The sequence below is a fragment of the Cucurbita pepo genome, chromosome 7 (genome assembly GCF_057944985.1).
Source record: "Cucurbita pepo subsp. pepo isolate OVF chromosome 7, ASM5794498v1, whole genome shotgun sequence".
Lineage (NCBI taxonomy): Eukaryota > Viridiplantae > Streptophyta > Magnoliopsida > Cucurbitales > Cucurbitaceae > Cucurbita > Cucurbita pepo.
The window spans coordinates 5,825,607-5,835,953 of NC_141804.1; the positions used below are offsets into that span (position 1 = coordinate 5,825,607).

At 35.1% G+C, this 10,347-nt stretch overlaps 1 pseudogene; it reads left to right on the top strand.

Annotated features, from left to right (window-relative positions):
- Positions 1 to 435: 435 nt before the first annotated feature.
- Positions 436 to 1,397, top strand: LOC147791870 (uncharacterized; annotated as a pseudogene).
- The last annotated feature ends 8,950 nt before the right edge of the window (positions 1,398 to 10,347 follow it).

The window sequence follows — 10,347 nt, forward strand, 5'->3', positions numbered from 1 at the left end:
GCTTGTGCATGAAGAATGCATGAGTTCTCATGTTGAAGAAGAACACGCTTTGAAGATCACTCATAGTGAACAATATGAAGGAAGGAGTCAAGGTCGTGGAAGCTTTAGAGGTAGAGGAGGGGACGAGGCAGACAAACCTTCAACAAGGCCACAATGGAGTGCTTAAGCATGGATGTAACGGGAAAGGGTAATGTACAGCTGCAAGTGAATGGAGGAATCATACTGATAATCACAGAAGTGTTCTATGTGCTAAAGTTGCCGAGTATTGGGAAATTGCAATCAAAGGGGCTTAGCATTTTGTTTCAAAATGGAACGTGCAAGGTGTTTCATCTTGAGATAGGCTTAATCATGGAGACAAAGATGTCTTTGAATTGAATGTTCATACTGCATGCTATATTTCAGCTGGTAGCAACCGTTCAAACTCAATTGAAACTTATGGGGAGAAGTGTTTCAAGGTCTCCGTCGTACACTCCTCGCTCCAATTCCTATCGCCATAGTCGGAGAAGTAGAAGGGATCCAAGTCTTTCCCCCTATCATTCCATTACCCGTTCTAGGAGAAGGAGTCGTTCAAGTTCCCTCAGACGCTAACGCAGAAGTAGATCTTCCTTATTATCTCATTTCTCCAAATCGTCTAGTTCTAGTCCTAGTCGTGCATCCACTGATTGGAAACATTTCATAGAGAAGCTTAAGAAAGAGGAAGAAGAGAAGAAAAAGCGTGAAGCAGAGTTGAAGAAGTTAGAAGAAGATGCAGCTAGGAGGATGGAAGAATTAATTCAGAAGAATGTTGAAAAAAGACTAAACTTTGAAGAGACTAAATTAGAAATACATAGGCGAATAGAGGAAGGTCGCAAGAAGTTGTTTGATGATGTTGATGTGCAACTTGAGAAAGAGAAAGAAGCCGCTCTTACTGCTGCAAGACAAAAAGAAGAACAAGCACGAAAAGAGAGAGAAGAGCTAGATAAAATGCTAGAAGAAAATAGGAGAAGGGTAGAAGAAGCTCAGCGACGATTAGCTTGGAGCTGCAGCGGAAGGAAGAAGAACAATACCATGAGCTCAAGTTGATTCAGAGACAAAAAGAGGAGGCAGCTCGGAGAACTAAGCTAGATGATAAGAGTTTGAGTTGTGTTTTGCTGGGAGTTAGTGAAAAGTCAAAAGCTTACGTACTCTATGATATATGGGCAGATGAAAATACTGCAGAGGAAAATATTTTCTCTAGCTCTTTGCCTGAAGCAAGCTCTCCTAGCTCCAATAAGGTGAGGAATAGAAGACCACCCGTTTGGATGAGAGACTATGCAATAGGAGAAGATTTTTGTGAAGAAGATGATGAAACTCACTCAGCCATGTTTACCACTACTGATCCTATAAACTTTGTAAACTTTGAAGATGCATTGATTTAAAGATGCATTGAAGAGTGAGAAATGAAGGCAAGCCATGGATCTGGAAATGGAAGCAATAAACATAAATGACACATGAGAATTGATGAAGTTACCTGAGGGCGGAAAGAGCTTGGAGTAAAAGGAAAGAGGACTATTGGAAGTTTGTTATGAGGTCGTGGATATAAACTATCTATGTGGGTTCAGTTTAAAGGAGGAATGGTTAAGTTTAGATTTGATTTAGATTTAGTTATTTGAATGAGATTTGATTTAGTCATATCGAATTTGATTTGTTTTCGATGTATTCTGACATGCTATATAATAGATGTATTATGTAACGCTTTATAATAGTCAATTTCATTCTTCAATAGAATATGAGATTTCTCCTAATTCTTCTGATCTTTCCAGTTTTCTCTTTCTGTTCCTAACAGTTGTTTTACATTGCAATTAAGATCAAGAGGCAAATCCAACGAAAGTCTCAAAGGTATTCTTCTAAAAAAAAATTCAGCCTACTTCTACATGGAAAAAGGATAGTAAGAACGTCGATTATAAGCATAGAAATCAAGAGATGGATGAGAAGTCTCATGTTAATAATGATCCATTTTTTATAACTTTTAAAAAAAAAAATTGGATGGAATCCACATCTCTATGAAATACATGTGTAAATTATGCAAGTAAAAGAGGCAAAATTTACAACTCATTCAAAAAGAGGAAGATTGTCTTATGGTGTGAGACAATGTTTCAAATGATAATATTGTTACTGATGATGTGGAAACCAGCAAAGATAGTATGCAAGTATATGTAGCTCCATACCCATTAGAGACAAAACATGAAGAAAGTGAAAAGGAGAAAGAGTGTGAGGAAGAAATACTTGACACATGTACATAGATTCAAGAGAGAGAGGGTTATGTCACTAGAGTTTGTGAGGAGAAAAATATTTTGTATTCATACAAAATCGAAAGAACTTTCTTTCTTATGGGAACACTTAAACTAAGTGTACCTACTTCTTCTATTGAATTCTTGCATGAAATTAAAATGCTTGTTAAAAAGCAAGATTCAATTATTGATTCAAGCACGAGCCAACATCGAACTAATGGGAAAAACAAGAACAATGGGATGTACAAGAAGCGACATTCTCATTTCCTTTTTACATCCATGCATGGCCTAAAAATAAAAGTGAAGACCTCGAGAAGATTACGACCAAGAAATGCAAATGATTGTAAGTTTGCATTACAAGAGAATTTGTAATAGCCTAAAAATAAATAAAGAAATAAACAAATAAAAATAATTATAAAAAGAAGTAGTTAAAATAATAATAAATAAATAAACAAAAAAAACACTTCATAGTCATATCGTTTTCTAACTTATTATAGCCTTAACGTTCTTATATCTATCACAGACATATCATTATGTGAACATACCTTAGTCATCTCATCACAAGAACTTAACCTAACGCTATCGTTCTATCAATTCTACGCTATCGTTCTATCAATCTATCACAAACCTATCCCTTTCTACCCGTAACCTAACCGTATTCTTCCATCAATCTCTCTTATCCATATCATCCGGTATGTAACCTAATCTTAACGTTTCAAGAACGTATTTTACTCCTATCGTTACATTTCGTTTTGTGCATTCTTCTTGTATCCTATCTCAAACATATCCTTGAACACATCGTACCGTAATTTTTATCATACAATTCACATATTATAACATATACATAACACATAGGAAGCATATCGATCCACAGATAATTCATACATATCAATATATATGACACGTGCAGAACCACAGGGCACGTGTCAACATCAAATATAACCATGCCGATAGTAAGGTCACTTACCTGGTTAGCTTAAGTCGTTGTCACAAATATATCCTTAATGAAAGTTCGATTCCATCCTTTGAAATCCAAGTCAACCTATGTGAGCCCACGACATCAGTTTCAAGTTTGAACTCTATATAATTATTTCTCTAATTTACATTGGTCATCGTAAAATTTTGATATTTCGTATTAGACAAAATTTAATGGAGTTTCATGCCCTCTTCTGATATTTATTGTTTTATTTTTAAATTCTGTTCAACAAATCTCTCCTCAATCTTCCCTCCTCCTTCTTTGTAATTATTTTCATTCTGTAAATAAATTTTCAATTCTGTAAACATTTTCAATTCTGTAAACATTTTCAATTCTGTAAACAAGATATTAGTCTAACCCTATATTTATTTTCATTAGGTAAATAGATATTATTGGCCAATTTTAATCGATTGTTTGGCTACTATATTAGAGATTTATAGATCTGCCAACTAAAATTTTATTGATTCTAACCTTATTTCCTATCACTTCAAATGCTAACAAAAAAATCTAATTAATTGAAGATGGGATCTGATTATTACAGTATCCCGTAAAATATGAAAGAAGATAAATCTAATTAATCGAAGATGTGTTAAGAATGAGAAATAAAAATAGAATTGGGATCGAAAGTATGATCTTTATTTAGGTTTACCACGTTAAATAGGATACAAACTATCCACTGATACCTAAAAATAGAAAAAAATATACAACTAACTAAATCTGGTAAATAAATAAAATATACAGTTAATCAAATCTATATTAACAACTCCCTAAATATCTCAAATATATTCTAACTAATTATTAAAATATATCTCCAAAATATCCTCTTAATACTCCCCCTCAAGTTGGAGAGTGTATGTCGATCACACCCAACTTGTCCTTCAAAAAGTCAAACTGCTGTCTTCCCGAAGCTTTAGTAAAAACATCTGCCAATTGCATTTTGGTCGAAACATAACACGGTTTGATGATTCCAGCTTGTAACTTTTCTCGAACTATATGACAATCTATTTCAATGTGTTTCGTACGTTCGTGAAAAACTGGATTGGCTGCTATATGTAATGCTGCTTGATTATCACAATATAATAATGCTGGTTCGGACAGTGGAACATTCAAGTCTTGAAGAATGTATCTTAACCAAGTTAACTCTAAACAAGTATTTGCCATAGCTCGATACTCGACTTCTGCTGATGATCTGGACACATAGACGCTTTTTAGACTTCGAAGAAATAATTGAATTTCCAAGGAAAATGCAGAACCCAGAAATAGACCGTCTGGAAGTTCGACAACCACCCCAGTCAGAATCGCAATATGCTTGTAATCTTAAATTGTTTTCAGATGGCAGTAGGAGTGCCTGTGATGTACCTCAGAACTCGAAGAGCTGCCTCCTAATGTGGTTTTCTTGGTTCATGCATAAATTGGCTAAGCATACGAACTGAATAAGCTATGTCAGGCCCAGTGACGGTCAAATATATTAATCTGCCAATCAACCGTCTGTATTTACTTGGATCATTCAACTTCTCTCCTTCAGTTAAAGAAAGTTTCAGATTTTGCTCCATAGGAAATTTGTCTAGACGTGCTCCTGTAAGACCTGTGTCTTGAAGGATGTCTAGAGCATACTTTCTTTGAGACATAAAAATTCCTTTTCTAGATCGAGAAAATTCAATGCCTAGAAAATATTTCAAATTTCCTAAATCTTTGATAAGAAATTTCTGGAGTAAACTAGTCTTGAGATATTGAATTTCTTTGAGATCATTACCTGTCAACAGAATATCATCAACATAGATTAAAACTGCAATGAAAGATGTACCTTTCCTCTTAGTAAACAAAGAGTAATCTGCTTTGGACTGAGTGTAGCCTGCATTTTGTATAGTTGTAGAAAATATGGAGAACCAATTGCGAGAAGCCTGTTTTAATCCATAAAGAGATTTATGGAGCCGACATACTGTATTCTCCCCCTGTCGGCGAAGACTTTGTGGTAAAGACATATAAACTTCCTCGTCTAAATTACCATGGAGAAAGGCATTTTGAACATCCAACTGATGGGTGAACCATTTTCGAGCAGCAGCAACAGTGAGTAAGCAACGAAGTGTAGTAAGTTTCGCTGTAGGGGAAAATGTTTCTGTGTAATCAATACCTTCAACCTGAGTGTATCCCTTTAATACAAGTCGAGCTTTATAACGTTCAACAGAACCATCAGAGTTGTATTTAATTTTGTACACCCAACGACAACCAATAGCTTTATGACCAGGTGGTAGAGGAACGAGAGACCATGTATGATTACGTTCCAAAGCTGCAATTTCATCATTCATAGCCTGTTGCCATAACGGTTCACCAACTGCCTCGTCATAGGTTTTAGGTTCTGTCTGAGATGTAATAAGAGCTAGAAAAGCACATTGAGTAGGAGAAAAACGAGAGAATGAAAGGGAATGATGAAGGGGATACCTGGTGTCGGTGCCGGGACTTGAGCTAGAGGTTAAATGATTGGCTCCAGAAGACATCACATAATTCTTATGCCAAGCTGGAGGCTGTTTAGTATGAGTAGAACGTCGGAGTGGAGCTGATGTATCAGGTGGGATAGGATTGGAATTAGTGAGCGAATCTGGAGAAGGTGGAGGAGACGACAAAGTAGTAGGTGAAGGGATAGGAGGTGAAGGAGGAATAGGAGGTGAAGGAATAGAAGGTGGAGGATGGATGTTTGAGTAGGATGGATCATGACGTGGTACAACAGGAGTCGAAGGAGCTAATGTCGAAGTTTGTGAAGCTGATGAAAAAGGAAAATCATCTTCACAAAATTTAACATTACAGCTGATAAAGAATTTGTGAGATTGCATGTCATACAACTTGTAATCTTTATGACCACAAGGATATCCTACGAAAACACAAGGAATTGCCCGTGTAACGACCCAAAATTTTCTACTTAGTTTAAGGTCGCTACTGTATACATACCATAAACATTGAATGCGGAAGACTTCATTTAAATTCCATAAAACATAACCTTTAACTTAAAAACACAGCCATGGACTTACGTGTTTCGAAAACATCTTTAAAACGACACAACAAAAGACCCGAAATAAAATAAATAAGCGTTTAAGTTTAAAACATCCTATTCTATCCTAAGTCTAAGAAAATGAATACCACTATCCTATGCATGTGCCATGATCTCGAGTTGCGATGTCGTCGTCAGCCGTACAGGAATGTCTTGCCTTAACCTGAAAAATGTAGTAGCACATGGCTTGAGTATTTAAAGAAATACTCAGTAAGTGACCCCACTATTGGGGTTAAATGCAACAATCACATGCAATAAAATGATGGGACCTATCTTTCGTTTCGTTTCATTTCGTTTCGTTTCTTTTTCGTTTCGTTTCGTTTCATTTTCCCTACGGTGTAATCCTAACAGGTAATCGTGGACGTGTACCATATACTCTACACGCAGCCCATACGTGCGAGTATGAGCTTACCAGCTAGTTCGCACACCGCTGGGCCACTGTCCCTAGCCGGTGGGCATGCTCTAGGGGCCCACCGGGACCCGTTAAAACTAAAACCGTCACGGCAGCGCTATGCAGGGCATAACGATCGTTGTCCTGCCATTTGGATGTACGCGTCCGTACCCTCGTGCTGGGATAGGGGTATCCCCCCAAATGCATGATCACACAATATGCATGAGGTCCCACTAGTCCTACAGTCATCATTTAATGAACATAACCCCGTGTCACGTTTTCATGCTTACATGTCATTCTCATTCTCATTCTGTTACATATCATATATATTCCTAGCGGGGTTATGTATCATGCAATTTACCGTATTTCATGTCATACAATTCACATATAATAACATAACATAACATAACATATAGGAAGCATATCGATCCTCAGACAATTCACACATATCAATATATATGACACGTGCAGAACCACAGGGCACGTGTCAACATCAAATATAACCTTGCCGATAGTAAGGTCACTTACCTGGCTAGCTTAAGTCGTTGTCACGAATATATCTTTAACGAAAGTTTGATTCCGTCCTTTGAAATCTGGGTCAACCTATATGAGCCCATGACATTAGTTTCGGGTTTGAATTCTACAACATTATTTCTCTAATTTACATTGGTTCATTGTTAGAAGTCTTGAAATGTTATATATCTATAATTATATTTTCATGATTACTAATTTACATTGGTTCATTGTTACTGTGGTATAAAAAGTAGGTACAACTTAGTTATTCTGAGCTTTACTGTTCTCTCTATTTACCCTCTGTATTTACCTTTCCCTTTGTGGTTTTTTTGTTTTATTTGTTGCCTTTTAATTCTGTTCTCATGTATTCCAAATTTAAAGTGGATCTCTATTTCTAAATCTTTCATAATCTTAGTGTTTCCTATTTCCATCTGTTTCCTATTCAGAAGTTTTCTTGGCCATTCTATCTCTAATCTATTCATATTTAATCTAATATTACTAATATGACATGATTGACTAGAATTGTAAATGATTTGACATTTAATTTCTAACTAAAAGATGGATCATAGTAATAATTCAATAACTATAATTGGTTGTGATTTCTAAAAAAAAAATAGGATAAAAGAAAATGAAGATTTAATACATACCTTATTGATCAGATCTATCTTCACGTAAATCTTCAGCAAACCTCAACTGGGTAAATGTTTTTTTTTCTCAAGTAAATCTGACAATTATTGTTTTTCTTTTTTTGTTTGCAGTAACTGTTACTTTCTGGCATCAAGATAGGTTGAGGAGAGACAATTGTGGGAAGGGATGAGAGGTTAGTGGAGAGAAGTGGGGAAATGTTGTTTTTATTTATTTATTTATTTATTTATTATTAATATTTTAACTACCTTATTATAATTATTTTTATTTGTTTTTTTTTTTTTTGGCTGTTACATTATATCCCTCTAAAACAAACTTTCGTCCTCGAGAGTGTTTTAATATTAGAATAACTCGGGTTCTTATTCTAAGAGTTCTTTGTTAAGTCTTCAACTACCACTAAGTAGAAATTTTTAACAAGTATACCCTAATCCATATGAGTCATAAACATTTATTCGCATGCATCAAACTTATCACTTGGTATTCGTAGAAACTTTGATTTCATATAAAGTGTCTTGCTGGATAGTTACATATTTTAAATGTTGATTCATACTCTAAAATTGTTTTAATTCCCTAAAATATTTCATACTTACCCCTAGTATCATAAATAAGTCTCACATAATTTTCATATAGTATTTTGAGTATCCTAGGATTTTGTAAATGTCATAGAATTTTCATAAGGGTCTTTTGGTCATTTACCAACCCAAATCTTGTTTTAATTCTTCAACATATTCCAATTGTCTTGTAACTTTGTGCAATCTCTTTACACCATGACATACGGCTCCCCATCAAATTTTATATCACTTGGAGGTCACTTTGGTCATAAGCTAGTGGTACATAAATACAGGGATATTTTAGTCATTTTACACCTACACTTGGTTTAGCCCGTTATCATAACCTAATAGTCACCAAATTTCGTACATAACCTTATCATGTCATATTTAGTCTTCTTCTAAAATTTCATGGACAACATAATTTATCTAAGGTTTGTGGCTCAGGCAGTTCATTGAAATAAATGTTATGTGTACAATAACGTTGGAAAACTTACCTAGTTCCTCACTTTTTTTTTTTCCATGATTCCATCTACTGGATCAATAGTTTTACTAGTTTGTGATTTACATTGTTCTCCAAATCATATTTTCTACACTTAGCTAAAGGTTCACTAATTGACCCGTTTGTCCATACATCCTCAAAATCTCATTTTAAAATACGGGATCTCCGCCTACACAAGAAAATTGTGGGTAAAACTCCAAAATGACACTTTCTTTTGATCTAAATTTTTCCTCTCCTTATCATTAAAGAAAGACAACGAAAAATTTCAGGGTAGAAACCTTCTCGAGAATTTCTCTTAAGATTCGAACCCATAGCTGATGATAGAACTAGAATAGATATTTTTTTGTTTCCTACTCACAAGCACTCATACCTTTGTTTCTCGATCAATCTCTAATTCTAATCTTCCTCCCCACTCAAATATTATGGTGCCGGTATAAATCGAAATTTCGTTATAATCCAATTCTGACAGGTAATAGATACCGGGGCTTCGCAATATTTGTCTGATCACAACTCTGTATAGTCCATTTACTATAGAAGTTCTCAGGGAATTCATTAGAGGAATGTTTCCAATTAACATTGTTCGTTCTCTGTATTTTTAATAATTAAAAAGAAAAAGAGTTGTTTTTCTTTCCATATTATTGTTTGTATTTGTATCGTTTGTAAGTGTCCACTTGCTTTGGTTCGTCATTAAGGTCTCATCTTTGTAGATGAATTCCATATACAAATTTGCCTATTTTGCCATACAAAATCAAGAAATTTGTAATATTTTGTCTCTTTCGGCTACCTACTCCAATTCTAGTATATTTGTTTTTTTGGAGTGAAAATCATGACATGAAACTGGTTAAAAACTCCACCCTAACCCAATGCAAATTGAATGCACTGGTAAATCACATAGATCTACGAACGACTTCCTGTATTTGGTTTGTGGTCAAGCTAGAGTTTGAGGATTTGGTAACTTTCATTCGAAACATTGTCAAACAGGCTTTTCTCTTGGTATACCTTATCTAGTACAACCCAAAACTAATGCTCCTATAACCATAGGAAACATTGTCAAACAGGCTTTTCTCTTGGTATACCTTATCTAGTACAACCCAAAACTAATGCTCCTATAACCATAACTCCTATAACCATAACGGAAAGACATCACAACCCTTTCAATGCCTTGTACTATGAAGAATGGGCTTAACAAAATTCTCTTATAAAAATTGGTATTATGTAAGCATGGTGGATATCCTCACAAGTCATAAACTTGGGATACTTGAAAATCAAACGTAAAATGACAGTTTTGAAACTTTAACTATAGTAATACCTTTTAACCAGGTTGACATTGCTATGAAAAATTGATTGGTAATTTTCTACAACAATTTGTTTATGTTGAGCTTCCTGAGTGCATTCGTATACCTTAAGGAGGATTACCACAAAACTTCTAGTTGATTTAGAGACAATGTCCCACTCTAATCCTTGTGTGTCCCCCACCCAA